At 37.4% G+C, this 13,582-nt stretch overlaps 1 pseudogene; it reads left to right on the forward strand.

The window, feature by feature from the left end:
* Positions 1–7,498: 7,498 nt before the first annotated feature.
* LOC107142532 lies at positions 7,499–9,804 on the forward strand (annotated as a pseudogene).
* The last annotated feature ends 3,778 nt before the right edge of the window (positions 9,805–13,582 follow it).

The following is a 13,582-nucleotide window of genomic DNA, read 5'->3' on the forward strand; positions in this document are numbered from 1 at the left end:
AGTCTATGGTACTTCATAATATCAGCCTGAAGTGGCTAAGAAACCTAGGTTTCATTTTTATTCTGTTGATGGTTTTCTTTACTGTAGAGATTTTTAGTCTGATGCCATCTCACTTGTAAATTTCCTTATTTTGTGCTCATACTTTTGGTCTCATACCAATAAATCATTGCCAAGATCAATGTCAAGAAGATTTCTCTGTGCTCTTCTGGTAGTTCTATAGTTTCAGGCTTTATATTTAAATTTCTAAACAACTTTCAGTTGATGTTTGTATGATATAAGGAACCAATTGTATTATTTAGCCTGTGGCCATTCAGGTTTCTCAACACCATTTGGAGATTTGTCTTTACTCATCATTGTTCTTAGCATTTCTAAGGTGCATAGATCTATTTCTAGACTTTCTGTTCTGTTTCATAGATCTATCTGTTTTTATGCTACCATGCTGTTTTGGTTACTATAGTTTTGTAACACATTCTGAAATTAGGAAGTGTGATTCCTCCAGCTCTCTACTTCTTGCTCAATAATACTTTGGCTTTTGTGGTTCCATACAAATTTTAGAATTATTTCTTCAATTTTTATTTAAGGAATGACAGTTTTTTATTAGGATCACATTAAATCTGTAAATCACTTTGGGTAGTATGGACATTTTAACAATATTAAGCCTTATTATCCATTAACATGAGATATCTTTCCATTTGTCATCTTTAATTTCCTTCTTCAATGTTTTATATTGAATATACAAGTCTTTCACCTCTTTGGATAAGTTTATTCCTAAGAATTTTATTTTTCATTGCTATTGTTATAAGAGTTGTGTTCTTAATTTCATTTTGAGATAATTCCTCATTAGTATATAGAAACATATGGATGATGTATGTTGATTTTATGTACCACAAATTTACTGAATTATTTTGTTAGTGCTAGAAGATTTTATTCTATAGTTCTGTACATATACAATTATATCATCTGCAAAGAGAGAGAAACTTACTTTTTCCATTACAATTTGGATGATTTTATTCCTATTTCTTTCCCAGTTGCACGGATTAGAACTTTCGGTGCTATGTTGAGTACAAGCGAGGACGACTGTCCTTGCCTTTTTTCTTCTCTTGCAAAGAAAGAAAACTTAATTTTTTCTCTTTATTTACCATATTAACTGTGGGATTTTCATACATGGTTTTTATTGTGTCTAGATACATTCCTTTTATATATAGTGTGTTAAGAGTTTTTATCATAGTTTGGGGAATTTTGTCAAAATCCTTTTATGCATTTATTGAAATGTTCTTCTGATTATTTATCCTTTGTATAATGTTAGTTAAATCTGTGTATGTTGAACTTTCCTCCCATCAGAGGGATAAATCACACTCGATCAAAGTGTATGATCTTTTTAACAGGCTATTGAGTTTGGATTGCTAATATTTTATCAAGGAAGGACTTGCATCCAAGTTTATCAGAGATACTGATCTGTAACATTCTCTTCTGGTGATAAGGGTGATACTGGCCTCATAAAATGAATTTAGAAGTGTCTTCTTTTTGATTTTTTTTTGAAAGTTTGCAAAGCATTAGCATTAATTCTTTAGGAGTTTGGTGGAATTTATCAGTAAAGCCATCTGAGTCTGGGCTTTTCTTTGTTGTGAGAGTTTTTGATTACTCATTCCATCTCTTTATTTATTATTGGTATGTCAGACTTTCCAATTCTTTATTATTCAGTCTTGGAAGGTAATATGTCCCTTACAGTCTGTCCATTTACTTGAGATTATCTAATTTGTTGGTGTATAGTTGTTCATAAGAGACCCTTAAGATCCTTTTTATTTGTGAAGCATCTGTTGTAATGTCTTCATTTCAAAATTTATTGAAATCTTCTCAATTTTTTGTTAGTTTAGCTAAAAAGTTTGTAGATATTTTGTATATTTTTAAAAAATCAACTCTTAGCTTTATTGATTCTTTTCTATTCTCGATTTTTCTGTCCTAATAATTGTGATGTCCTTTATTCTGCTAACTTGGGCTTAGTGTTTTCCTATTTTCCAAGTTCCTTGATGGTTATTGCTATACACTGCCTTTATAGGATGATTTTGCTGAATTCTATAAGTATTGGATTGTTCCATTTTCATTTTTGTTCAACTGAAGACATTTAAAAATTGTTTCCTTTTATCAAATCTGAACATTGGTTGTGCTATAGTGTATTGTGTAATTTCCATACATTTGTGGATTTTTCCAGTTTTCCACCAACTGTCTGTTGACTTCTAGTTTCATTCTGTTTTAGTCAGAAGAGATATTTAACATAATTACAATCTTTTAAAATTGTTATGACTTGTTCTGGAATGTAACATGTGAGTAGTCCAGCAAAATGTTCTCTGCATTCTTGAATAGAATGTGTATGCATTGTGGTTGTGTTGGGTGTTCTGTTCACGTCTGTTAGGTTTATTTATTCTAAAGTATTGTTCATATGTGCTATTTACTTATGAATTTTATGTTTAACATTACAGTCAATATTGAAAACAGGGTATTGCAGTCTCTCACCATTATTATATTCCTGTCTATTTTTTTTTCAGATCTGTAGATATTTGTTTCAGATATTTAGATGCACTAATGTTGTACACAGAGATATTTATAATTGTCATATATCTTTATGATGCATTGACCTTTTATCATTATATAATGACCTCCTTTGTTCCTTGTGACAGTTTTTGACTTAGCATCCATGTTCTCTGATGTAATTTGGTGTCCCTATGAAAGGGGAAATTTTGGACACAGGGAAAATCGTAAATGGAGATTAGAATTATGTGGCTGCAGACCAGAAGATGGGAGAGAAGGCTGAACTAAATCATTCCTTAACAACTTTAGAAGCACTGGGGACCTGAGGATACCATGATGTTGGACTTCTGGCTTCTAAAACTGTCATACAGTAGATTTCTTTTTTGTTATTGTTGTTAAGCTACATTATATACCTTTGCTATGACAGCCCTAGAAAAATAATACAGACATGAAAACTATCAAATCAAGTTTGGTCCCTTAAGAAATAGTGATAAAAGTGTGGGGGGGAAGGCAAGAGAATCCAGCTGCAGATATGCAATGTCTCCCTGAGTCATTCATTGGCCTTAGAAAGAAATATGCAGATGAATACTGATGTCTGGGTGTCTCTGAGAATGTTTTAAATGGGTTCATTTTTTTTTTTCTGGAACTTAAAGTCCTTCAAGTGGTCCACAGTTTGGTTCAATGTTGAAATAAACTGAGACCAGGGTCATAGTATGAGCAAACTATATTGAGTATATGAAGAACATGGGAGTAAGGAAAAGAATCTTATTCATATTGAACGGTTATTAGAACACAATCAATGAGGGTAAGGAAGTCAGGGCTTTTTATATTGAGTAGTAAGTAGCAACCAGCTTTAATAGAGATAAAGGAGCCAGAGTGAAGAGGAATCTGGGGTTGTTGCCATGTTCTTCTGAATTCTGAGAGACTCTTGTTGCTAGGAAGCTCAATCTAGAACTCAATCAAATGAGAGACAATTGAAGGAGAGAGGATTCATATTTCTCGAGAACACTCATTCATGAGTGTTCTCGAGAAAATCTTTGTTGGTGGGTGTCAGAAATGAGACATGAAGAGGGCTATACCTAGAAATAATCATGGGAATCATCACTTCATCTGTTGGTAAGTCATTCAAGAGTTTAGCTCTGAAGAAGATAAACTCGAATAATGAGGACATGAATAAACACACACACACACACCAATAAAACAATTAGTTCTTGGCAGTTATTCAGATCTTGAAGAGGATTATGCACTTTGCAAATTCCTTTTCTACTTTATTTGGTGGAGACACTGTAAACCATTTTTAATGTATTGTTACTCAAGTTTGAAAACACTATCTATTAGAGGTTGAGATGGTAATTAGAATGCAGAGATTGATGGATTTGATGAGCTTTGATATGCGAGGGAGAGTCAAGTTTGAGGCCTCTGTACTATTATGATATTATTCCACTTTATGAATGAAAATGTTATATTCCCTCAGTGTCTTCACTTCTGTAGTCACTGTATAAAACAAAGTCATAAGTGAAAAGAGTCTGTCTTGAATTTTCTTTTCAGTTTGTTTTCCTATCACCTGCTTGAAAGGTGAGGTCTTAAGAATCCATTCTGACAGATTTATTTTAGTTCAGTCTCAAAAAATGCACACAAGAAATCAATGATTATTTTCCATCACAACAAAAACCTACACACCTTCATAATACATATAAAGACAGACATGGATAGCAAAGAAGCCGATCAGAATTTTACTCATGATTTGGAGAAGTTATCCTTAGAGGTGTCCTTTACTGACATTTCTTACTCCTGTGGGCTTTTGGCATTCCATGAAGTAAGCCTCTTCTTTATTTTACTTGATTACTTCCTCAAACAATCAAGGTGCTAGTCTCACTTTAAAGATCTGGATAGTGTGGAGCCTCAAATAGGTCCCTTGTCTCTTATCTGCAGTGACAAAGAAAAGAAAATTACCTGATCCTGTTTAAAATAGGCATTAAATGTAGAATTCCTGGTTTTACAACTTAAATTACCATGATGAAATTTGATAAAAATAGCAAATTGCAAAACAAAGACAATATTGATTTTCAGATGAGAGTCCTATGTATCAATGAGGAAATTGAGGGGAAAAAAACAGAAAGGAAAACATGTAAACAACAAGGCACAGATTATTTTTTGGTCAGGGTGGGGGGTGGGGTGAGTACTGGGAATTGAACTCAGGGATACTCAACCACTGAACCACAGGCAAGCCCTAATTTTATCTTTATTAAAGACAGGTTTCATTGAGCTGTTTAGCACCTCCTTAGGCTGGCTTTGAACTCCCATCTTCCTGTCTCAACCTCCCAAACTGCTGGGATTACAGGCATGCACCACTGTGCCCAAAGGCACAGATTACTAAAAGCATGGAAGTATTTAAAATCAATATCTGTGATTTCATCTTTAGGCTGAGCTATCAGGCTATTTGTATGTCTCCCTCACTTACACATCCTCCTAAATAGACTGTACTGTGATTTATTTCCCCAGAATAATTGGCATTGTGTTACCACAGTGGTGAAAGCATTAATTTAGACTTGGTGGAGCACTTTGGCCAACAGTGTTTAAACCAATGGAGTCTAGAGCTGGGGTATGGGGATGACAGGTCTGTGATGGAAACTTGAAAAGTGGGAAAACATGGAAGGAAACTTATGTGCATCCTATATGAAACTGATAAATAATATTCATTTAAGAATAAAGTTATGGCTAACTAATATGTGAGAGTTAAGATGGCCAAGCATCATGACAATAATATAGAACACAGCTTTCAGTCAATGGCTCAAAACTGTTGAGCACAAGTTGTAATGGTAACAAAAAAACACCTGGGAGCTTGTGGTTGCCCACATGCTTGCTAAATGCACGGAGAGCATGGAAAAGGTTATTGGTGGAGAAGAAAGTAGGAGTAGGCACCCAATATGTTCTGGCTTGTGCAGGATTTATCGGGAGGTTGAGGAAGGAATAAGGAAGAATAGTAGATAATGGTGGAAGGAGATGGCTGCTAGTTTTCTGGTTTGGAAGTGGCTTTGGCAACCAAAGCAAGGTAAGACTGAATATCTGATCTGTGTGACAAAGGGACTTCTGAGAAAGGAAGACATCTCCTCTGGTGGGCTTCCCAATGTTGACTTACAAAATTATGTTAAATTAACTAGGAAAAAAGTGTTCTCCATAAAGAAGTGTTAATAGAGGAGAGACTGCTGCTGTTTCATGAGTGAACAATTCCATAAGTGACCGGAAAATGATTCTGGGGAGAGAGAAAACTTTAAAGAACTTAGAATCAAGATCAAAGAAAAATTAAGGAGAAATGTGTCCTGGGTCCAGGAGGCAAGAGGTCCTGAGTCCAGACACTTTTGTGTGTGAATTTCCTACTGTGGGAAGTGGTGTTTCATCAGGGTGTTTTAGATCCCTCTTTGCAGATTCCACATTTCTCTGCTGCCATTGTTGCTCTTTCTACCCCAAACAGTGTGGTGGTTCTCAATCTCATCACTTTTATGATATTATTGCTATGGTATTAAATGTCATGAAAACTATGGATACTCTCACAAGGTCAAGAAAAACAGGTATTTTTATATGGAATCTATTGAATGCAATGTAACAGATTCTTAAACTATATGTTTGCTGCAAACACTGTGGAAATGTATGTTCCATATCATTAACCTGTATCATCTTTTGATGTTTCCCAGGTGTGCCATGCAGTATCTGCATATTCTGCAGATACTGATAACAAAGCAACAAATCAGTATTATTGGCTAGGCAGTGTGCTATTATCAGATTTCTCATTTGTGCAAATTAGCACTTCCTTAGCACCTCACCCAATAGAACCTCCTGAGTATATTTGTATTACCAAAATTATTGTTTAATCTGTATTTTTGTATGTGTTGTCATTTCTGAGACAAATCCATTGGAAAGTTGAACGTGGAGCTGATTTCCTCAGCATCCTGAAATGCCAGGGATTTTGATGTCTTTGCTCTGGTACAGCATCACCTGCACTGAAGCTTACCTTATCACCTGCACCATCCTCCCAGGGTTTATTGATTTTTTTTTCCTTTATGAAGACACTTTATTTTGCTTTTAGTACCTTCTCTTTTCCAACTGTTACTCTTCCAGCTAGTTTGCTTTTTTTATTTTTATAGGGTCCCAGACTTTGAAAAATATTATTTTATATGAGTGTAATCACATATAAATACCTTTGAGTGAAATGTGTCAACCCAAGGTACTCCCCCTTCCAATTCCACGATTGCTTGTTTTAATGCCGGAAAGTATCTATTATAAGCAGATTTTATTACTTTTGAAGGATAATTGATGCTTTGACATTGAAATCTGACAGGATTGGAGGAATTTTGAACAAATCATTAGTTGCATGGAAGTCCATATTAAGAATCATGAAGAAAAGTAATGTATGTGAGAATTGTTTTACATATTTCTCATGAGTAATGTGACTAAATAATCCTTAGAAATAGGAAGGAAAAACTATTGTTACTTTTTCCAATCCAATTCATATAAATACAGATTCCCTCATCAAAACAACTTCTATATTCACCTTTACATTCAGACTCTTGTTTTAAATATTTATTGTGGAAATGTTCTCACATACTCATGTACTTAGAGAATGGTATCATGAACCCACGTCTCCTATATCCGTGTTTGGCAATTTTCAACCAGTGGCCAGTTGTCATTCTTTTCAACTCCCATAATCTGATTCTGCATCACCAAAATTAAGAGAAAATCCAATGCAAAATATCTAGTCATGCCCTAAACTAAACACTAATGCATTTGAGCCCATACCCTGCTGTTCTCCTCTACCTTGGCCTGTTGATAATTTAGCCACCCCATCTCTGCCCTTCTTTTTATTTTATTTTTTCTTTTAGTTCTGTGGCTCTGATGGATTGACTCTGAAGGAGACATCCCATTAAGGGTCAGTGCTGCTTGCAACCAAGTCAAAGGGAGGAGACAGGACAACAGCACCTCCTGCCCTGCCTCTTTGCTTCCAGTCACAAACCATGATGGCTGTGGGTGAGGCCCTGGTGCATATGAGGATCACTCTCCTGAAACTCTGCCTGAGCATCTTGCTCTTCCTTTCTGGATGGGCCCAGATTGGGCACTCTCAACACCATAGCCCCCCAGAAGTAGTGATACCCTTGAGGATAACTGGCACCCATAGGGTCATGAGACCCCCTGAATGGATCTCCTACAGTCTGTACTTTGGAGGCCAGAAACACATTGTCCACATGAAGGCCAAGAAACTTCTGGTGTCCAAACCCTTCTCTGTGTTCACCTACACAGACCAGGGTGCTCTGCTCGAGGACCACCCTTTTGTCCAGAGTGACTGCTACTATGATGGCTATGTGGAAGGGGACCCAGAATCCCTAGTTTCTCTTAGCACCTGTTTGGGGGGCTTTCAAGGAATGCTAGAGATCCATGACATTGTTTATGAAATCAAACCCAAAAGACTTTCTACCACATTTGAACATCTGGTTTATAAGATGCAGAGAGAGAAGACACAATTCCCATTTATGAGATGTGGACTAACAGAAGAAGAACTAGCACGACAACTGAAGCTTCAAAGGAGTAATAATTCCATTCTGAGGCAAAGTGGCTATGAAGGGTGGTGGACCCACAAATGGTTTCTAGAAACAGTTTTGGTTGTAGACTATAAGCGATTCCTTTATAAGTAATGTCTCACATGTATTAGAGGACATATTTGTCATTGTCAATCATATACATTCCCTTTTAAGTCCATTGGATGTTGATTTGTGTTTACTTGGAATTGAGGTCTGGAATGAAAAGAATCTTCTCAATGTCACTAATGACATGGTTCAAGTCCTGGATCTGTTTTGCGACTGGAAGGTAGCCAGTCTAAATTCTCGCATAAAAAATGATATTGCACATTTTCTGGCACACCAAACTTTTGATAGGTATATTGGCTTAGCCTATGTTGGAACTGTTTGTATACCTCCTTATAATTGTGGAATTGAGAGTTTCGTGGGAGATAAATTGTATGATATTTCACTTGTCATAACACATGAAATGGGTCATAATCTGGGTATGAAGCATGATACACCAGAATGTAAATGTGAGCATCGTGTTTGTATCATGCATGCATCAGAAATGGAAGGCTATAGATTCAGCAATTGCAGTTATGCTCAAATGTGGAGTACCTTTCCAGTTCTGAATTGTATGCACAATGTACCAAACCAAGCAGACATCATCAGGTGGACAGTCTGTGGGAATGGTGTGGTTGAAAGAGGAGAGGAATGCGACTGTGGATCCCCAACTTTGTGTTCAAACCATCCATGTTGTTCGGAAAACTGCACCCTGAAATTTGGGGCTGAATGTGCCTCTGGGCTTTGTTGTGAAGACTGCCTTCTCTTGCCACCAGGTAAAGTGTGTAGAGAAAATGTCAGTGAGTGTGATCTTCCAGAGTGGTGCAATGGCACCTCACCTGAGTGTCCAGAAGATGTGTATGTGCAGGATGAGGTCCGTTGCATGGACAGTGGCTACTGCCATGAGAAGAGATGCAATGCACGTGACGAACAGTGCAGACAGATCTTTGGCAAAGAATCCAGGAGTGCACAGGAGAGTTGCTACACAGAAATGAACAGCCGAGGTGACCGCTTTGGTAACTGTGGTCTCGTTGGTGAAAACTATGTGAGGTGTAATAAATCAGATTTCCTCTGTGGAAGAGTTCAGTGTGAGAATGTGAAAGAAATTCCCTTTTTGAGAAGTCACACTACTGTGCATTGGATTGACTTCAATGGTGTGACCTGCTGGGGTACCGACTATCATTTTGGGATGACAGTACCAGATATTGGTGATGTGAAAGATGGCACAGAGTGTGGTGCTGAACATGTGTGCATCCGCCAGAAGTGTGTCTCTATGTCGCTGTGGACAAGTGATTGTTCGCCAGAGACCTGTGATAGGAAAGGGATCTGCAACAACAAACATCACTGCCATTGTGGCTCTAACTGGGAGCCCCCTTACTGTATAAAAATAGGCCATGGAGGGAGTGTTGACAGTGGCCCACCTCCTGGGAAAACAGTGCAAGAGTGGATGAAGAAGAAGAAAGGACCCTTTTTTTTATTTCCATTTTTGGTTTTATTTCTGAGTTTGTTACTTTTGCTTGTAAAGATGCACAAAGCACCACCTAGGAAAAAAGAGAAACGTGTCCAACCTTCACCTGAGAAGAAAGAGTTGGGTGATCAAACTTCACCTGAGGTGGAACAGCTGAGGGATCACACTTCACTTGAGATGGAACAGCTGAGTGATTAAACTTTACCTGAGATGCAGTAGCTGGGTGCTCATACTTCACTTTCACCTGAGAGAGAAGAACTCAATGTTTGAACTTTTACATGAGAAAGAAGATCAAATTTCTTGCAATTTCAGAAAATAATCCCAATCCTCAATGAAATTTACCATCCATTAACTTTTAGTATCCTGGCAGTAGAAATGTTATTGCAAATGTTAGAAACCACTGGCAGAAAGTTTCAGAGGACATTGCTTCAGGATCATAAACTTTCACTTTTTAATATATGTAATTCCTACCTCATTCTCACTTTTCATTATTTCAAGTAATTTTAGTTTTTTATTTTCTTCATATTTACTCTACTGGGATTGAATTCAGAACCTTGTACTCACTAGGCAAGCATTCTACCACCAAATTCACCCCACCTCGGGTTTATTTTTCATGGAAATAGTTCTTTGTGTTTCTTGAGCCAAAGGCCTACTGTATGGATGGATCGTGTGTGGTGTGTACTCAGCTTCCCTCAATTGCAAACCACCTTCCTTTTTCAGTCTTCCCTGTCACAGGGAGAGAGGAAACTCACAAATAACACTTCATTGAAGTCCTCCCTAGCAGTTTCTGCCCTTGGGGGAGTCACAGGGAGACTGGATATCTATGGGAACTGCTTACAGTTTGTATCAGCATCACTTCCGTTAGAGTTTTTATCTAGGCAGCAGCAGTAGCTTTCAGTCTACATGTAATTCCTATGTATATTTCGTAACTTCCAGAAGCACAAGTATCATCAGCTCCAGGACAGAGAAAAGGTATCAAACAACACACCCTCAGAATCTTGGGTCTTGGTTCTCTAGGCTCCCTGCCAGATTCCAGAGGTTCAGCACCAAGCTGGCTGTACCTGTCCTCAGAGGTTGGGGTCCTAGAACCATGGAACCTACTCCAAAGCTCGGGGTTTGAACATCCCCAACCTCTTCCTGTTGATCTCCACTCGTAATGGTGACAGCTATGCCTTCTACTTAGTAACTTGTGGTTATCTCAGGGGTGTGGTATCTTATTTTGCGACTGAATTCTGAGGGCTATAAAACTTACCTTGGTATGATGGTGGATACAGAAAGGAGTCAGATATCAGAAGATTTGAATTTTTTCCACAACGCCCTTTACTCTCTTGAGAATATGTTTTAAACTTAGGGAGAATGTCTTTGTAATCTCTAAACAGGACCAAAGCACTTGCCTCTCAACTCCTTCGCAACTTTGATTATAAAACAGAATGAAAAAAGATATTTACAATTGTATGTAGGATGTGATAAGTCTTGTTAAAGTATGTTTTCTCTGGGGAAACAGACATAGAGATCTCTAATTAAACCTTAAAAACCATACTTCGAGGTCATTAGAAAGCTGGGAGGCAAGGAGAACTCAATGAACTAAATTTTCCAACTGGAACACAATTGTGAATTGAGTTGAGTATCAACAGGCATTCTTTTCTCTGGAGAACTAGTGGATGCTGGATGTGAATAGAGGAGGAGGTTTGGCCCCATTGGAGGACAGGAACTCTGCTGAGAAGCAGAGGGACTCCAGTCCTCTTAGTTACTTCCCAGGCCTGCATTCATAAAGTAGATATTTGGAGGACTTCAACTGGTAATCATTTTCCCCAAAGTCTCTTCTGCATTGTGAGATGTTGGTGAGCTACTCTGAAATTTCTAAAAGGCATATTTTCCTAAATCCATGTTACATTTTGTACACAAGACACAGTGAAGTGGCTTGTCTCAAGCACATTCAGTTTCTCCATTAAGACACTTACTGGATTCTGGCCTTTCATTTCACAGAAGGCTGAAGACCTAGATTATGAATCTTTAGATGGTAGAGATTAGTCCCCATAATCCTTCAAAGCTGAGCAGCTAGTGTCATGTATACTCCCAAGTGAAAGTCGAGCAGGCCCATATCTGAGCAGTACCCCATAAGTAAAGATTAGTCCAAGATTTATTGAAAGCTCGCTTACCTCTGGCTTAGCTTAATCCATGATTGATTTAGGTAATCAGCCACTTAGTCCATCTTCCCAACATAGGAAATGGGAACTCTGTAGTGGAACCACTTGGTGATTCAATGTACAATTACCAGCTTATAACAAATATTTCTATACTTGCTGTTATGGTACAAATGTCTGTTCCAAAACTCATATTGAAATTTCATTGCCACTGTAATAGTATTGGGAGGTGAGTCTTTATGAGTGTTTAGGCAAGGCCATCATGACAGATTAAGGCCCTCATTATGGGAGTGGTACAGTTATCACAGGATTGCCTTTCTCATAAAAGCAGTCTCCTTCTTGCTATGCATCTTCTCTGCCCTTTCCATCTGCCATCATGGATTGACGCACCAGGAAGGCCTCATTACATGCAGCCCCTCAGTCTATGAGTTCACAGCTTTCAGAACCATGAGCAATAGATTAATTTTCTCTATAAATTATCCAATGTGTAGTATTCTTTTAGAGCAGACTAAAAATATGTGCTAAAACAGACTAAAAATGTGCTGAAAGGAAAAACATAAACATGACTTACTATTACAGTTAAATAATATAGAAATAAGGAGGCAGAAATAAGGATATAGAAGGGCAGATCTAGTGCTAAAATGATTCAGAGTGTAGAACAAGAGTACATGAATTTACAACTATGATTAATCTATCTCAAACTAGGAGAAAATGTACAAAACATAAGAAAGACATAAAACATAAAATTTCTAAATCTCAGTGATTTAGAAATTACCTGATATTTTTTAATTAAAAATTATAAATATAAAAAGAACTTAGTAGATGAGTTGAACAGTTGATTGGACAGACAGGTATACAGAATTAATCTTCTGGAAGAGATATCAGTGGAAAAATGCCAATAGTGAAGCATACAAAAAAGAAACATAAAAATAAGAAGGTAACAGGTGTTTGAAATATGTGAAAAATTATAAGATTCCTAGTATGGGAGTGCAGATAAAGGGAAAAGAGAATTTACTGCAAGTAATGTTCAAATAGGGGTTTTCAATGTTCTTTTTTAAATGGAAACACAATTTCACACCACTGCTCCATACTAGATTATATATTTTTCAGAGATATTGTTAGCTTTGGTCTTTCTTTTATTCATATTGTGTCCTCTCTAAAGAACCATCTTCAAGTTTGTTCATTGCTTTCTCATCTTATTCAGCTATTCAGATCTTCTGCTGATCTACTTTTTTTATGATTTTTTAAAAAATTGGCGATTATAGTTTCCATTGCAGGAATGTCCATTGGCTCTTTGGTATAATTTATCTCCTTATTCATATTCAGAGTGGGATTTATATAGCCTACATTTGGTCAGAAGTTATACTTAATCCCCTTGAGCCAGTGATGAATATCACTTATTACATATGCTTTTCTGTTCAGGGTCTAGGGTTTTTAACACTCACAATCATACTATCTACATAGAAATGAACTTGCCACTTCATCGTCCTGGTGAAAAAGCCTGATCCACATGTAACCTCTTTGCCCAAAACATGCTGCACAATAACACCTTGAGAGCCTGTACACCCATGTTCTAAAAAGCAGCCTGATGGCCTGCACTAGCAACTGGCCTGCACTAGCAACTCAGATTACCTGGCACTTGAGAATTAACTATATGGTTTTGTCCATCCTCTTTCTTCTCCAGAAATCTACAGGGTAGCCTGCACTCAAATGCCATAGCCCACCCAATCCCAGGAAGTAGTTACATGGCCCTTCCTAACCTCCTGAGGCCTGCAAACCTGGTCCAGCCTACACCCTTGAGCCATAGAAGTTGCAGAGTAGATTAGTCTATT

The sequence above is a fragment of the Marmota marmota genome, unplaced genomic scaffold, assembly GCF_001458135.2.
Source record: "Marmota marmota marmota unplaced genomic scaffold, marMar, whole genome shotgun sequence".
NCBI lineage: Eukaryota > Metazoa > Chordata > Mammalia > Rodentia > Sciuridae > Marmota > Marmota marmota.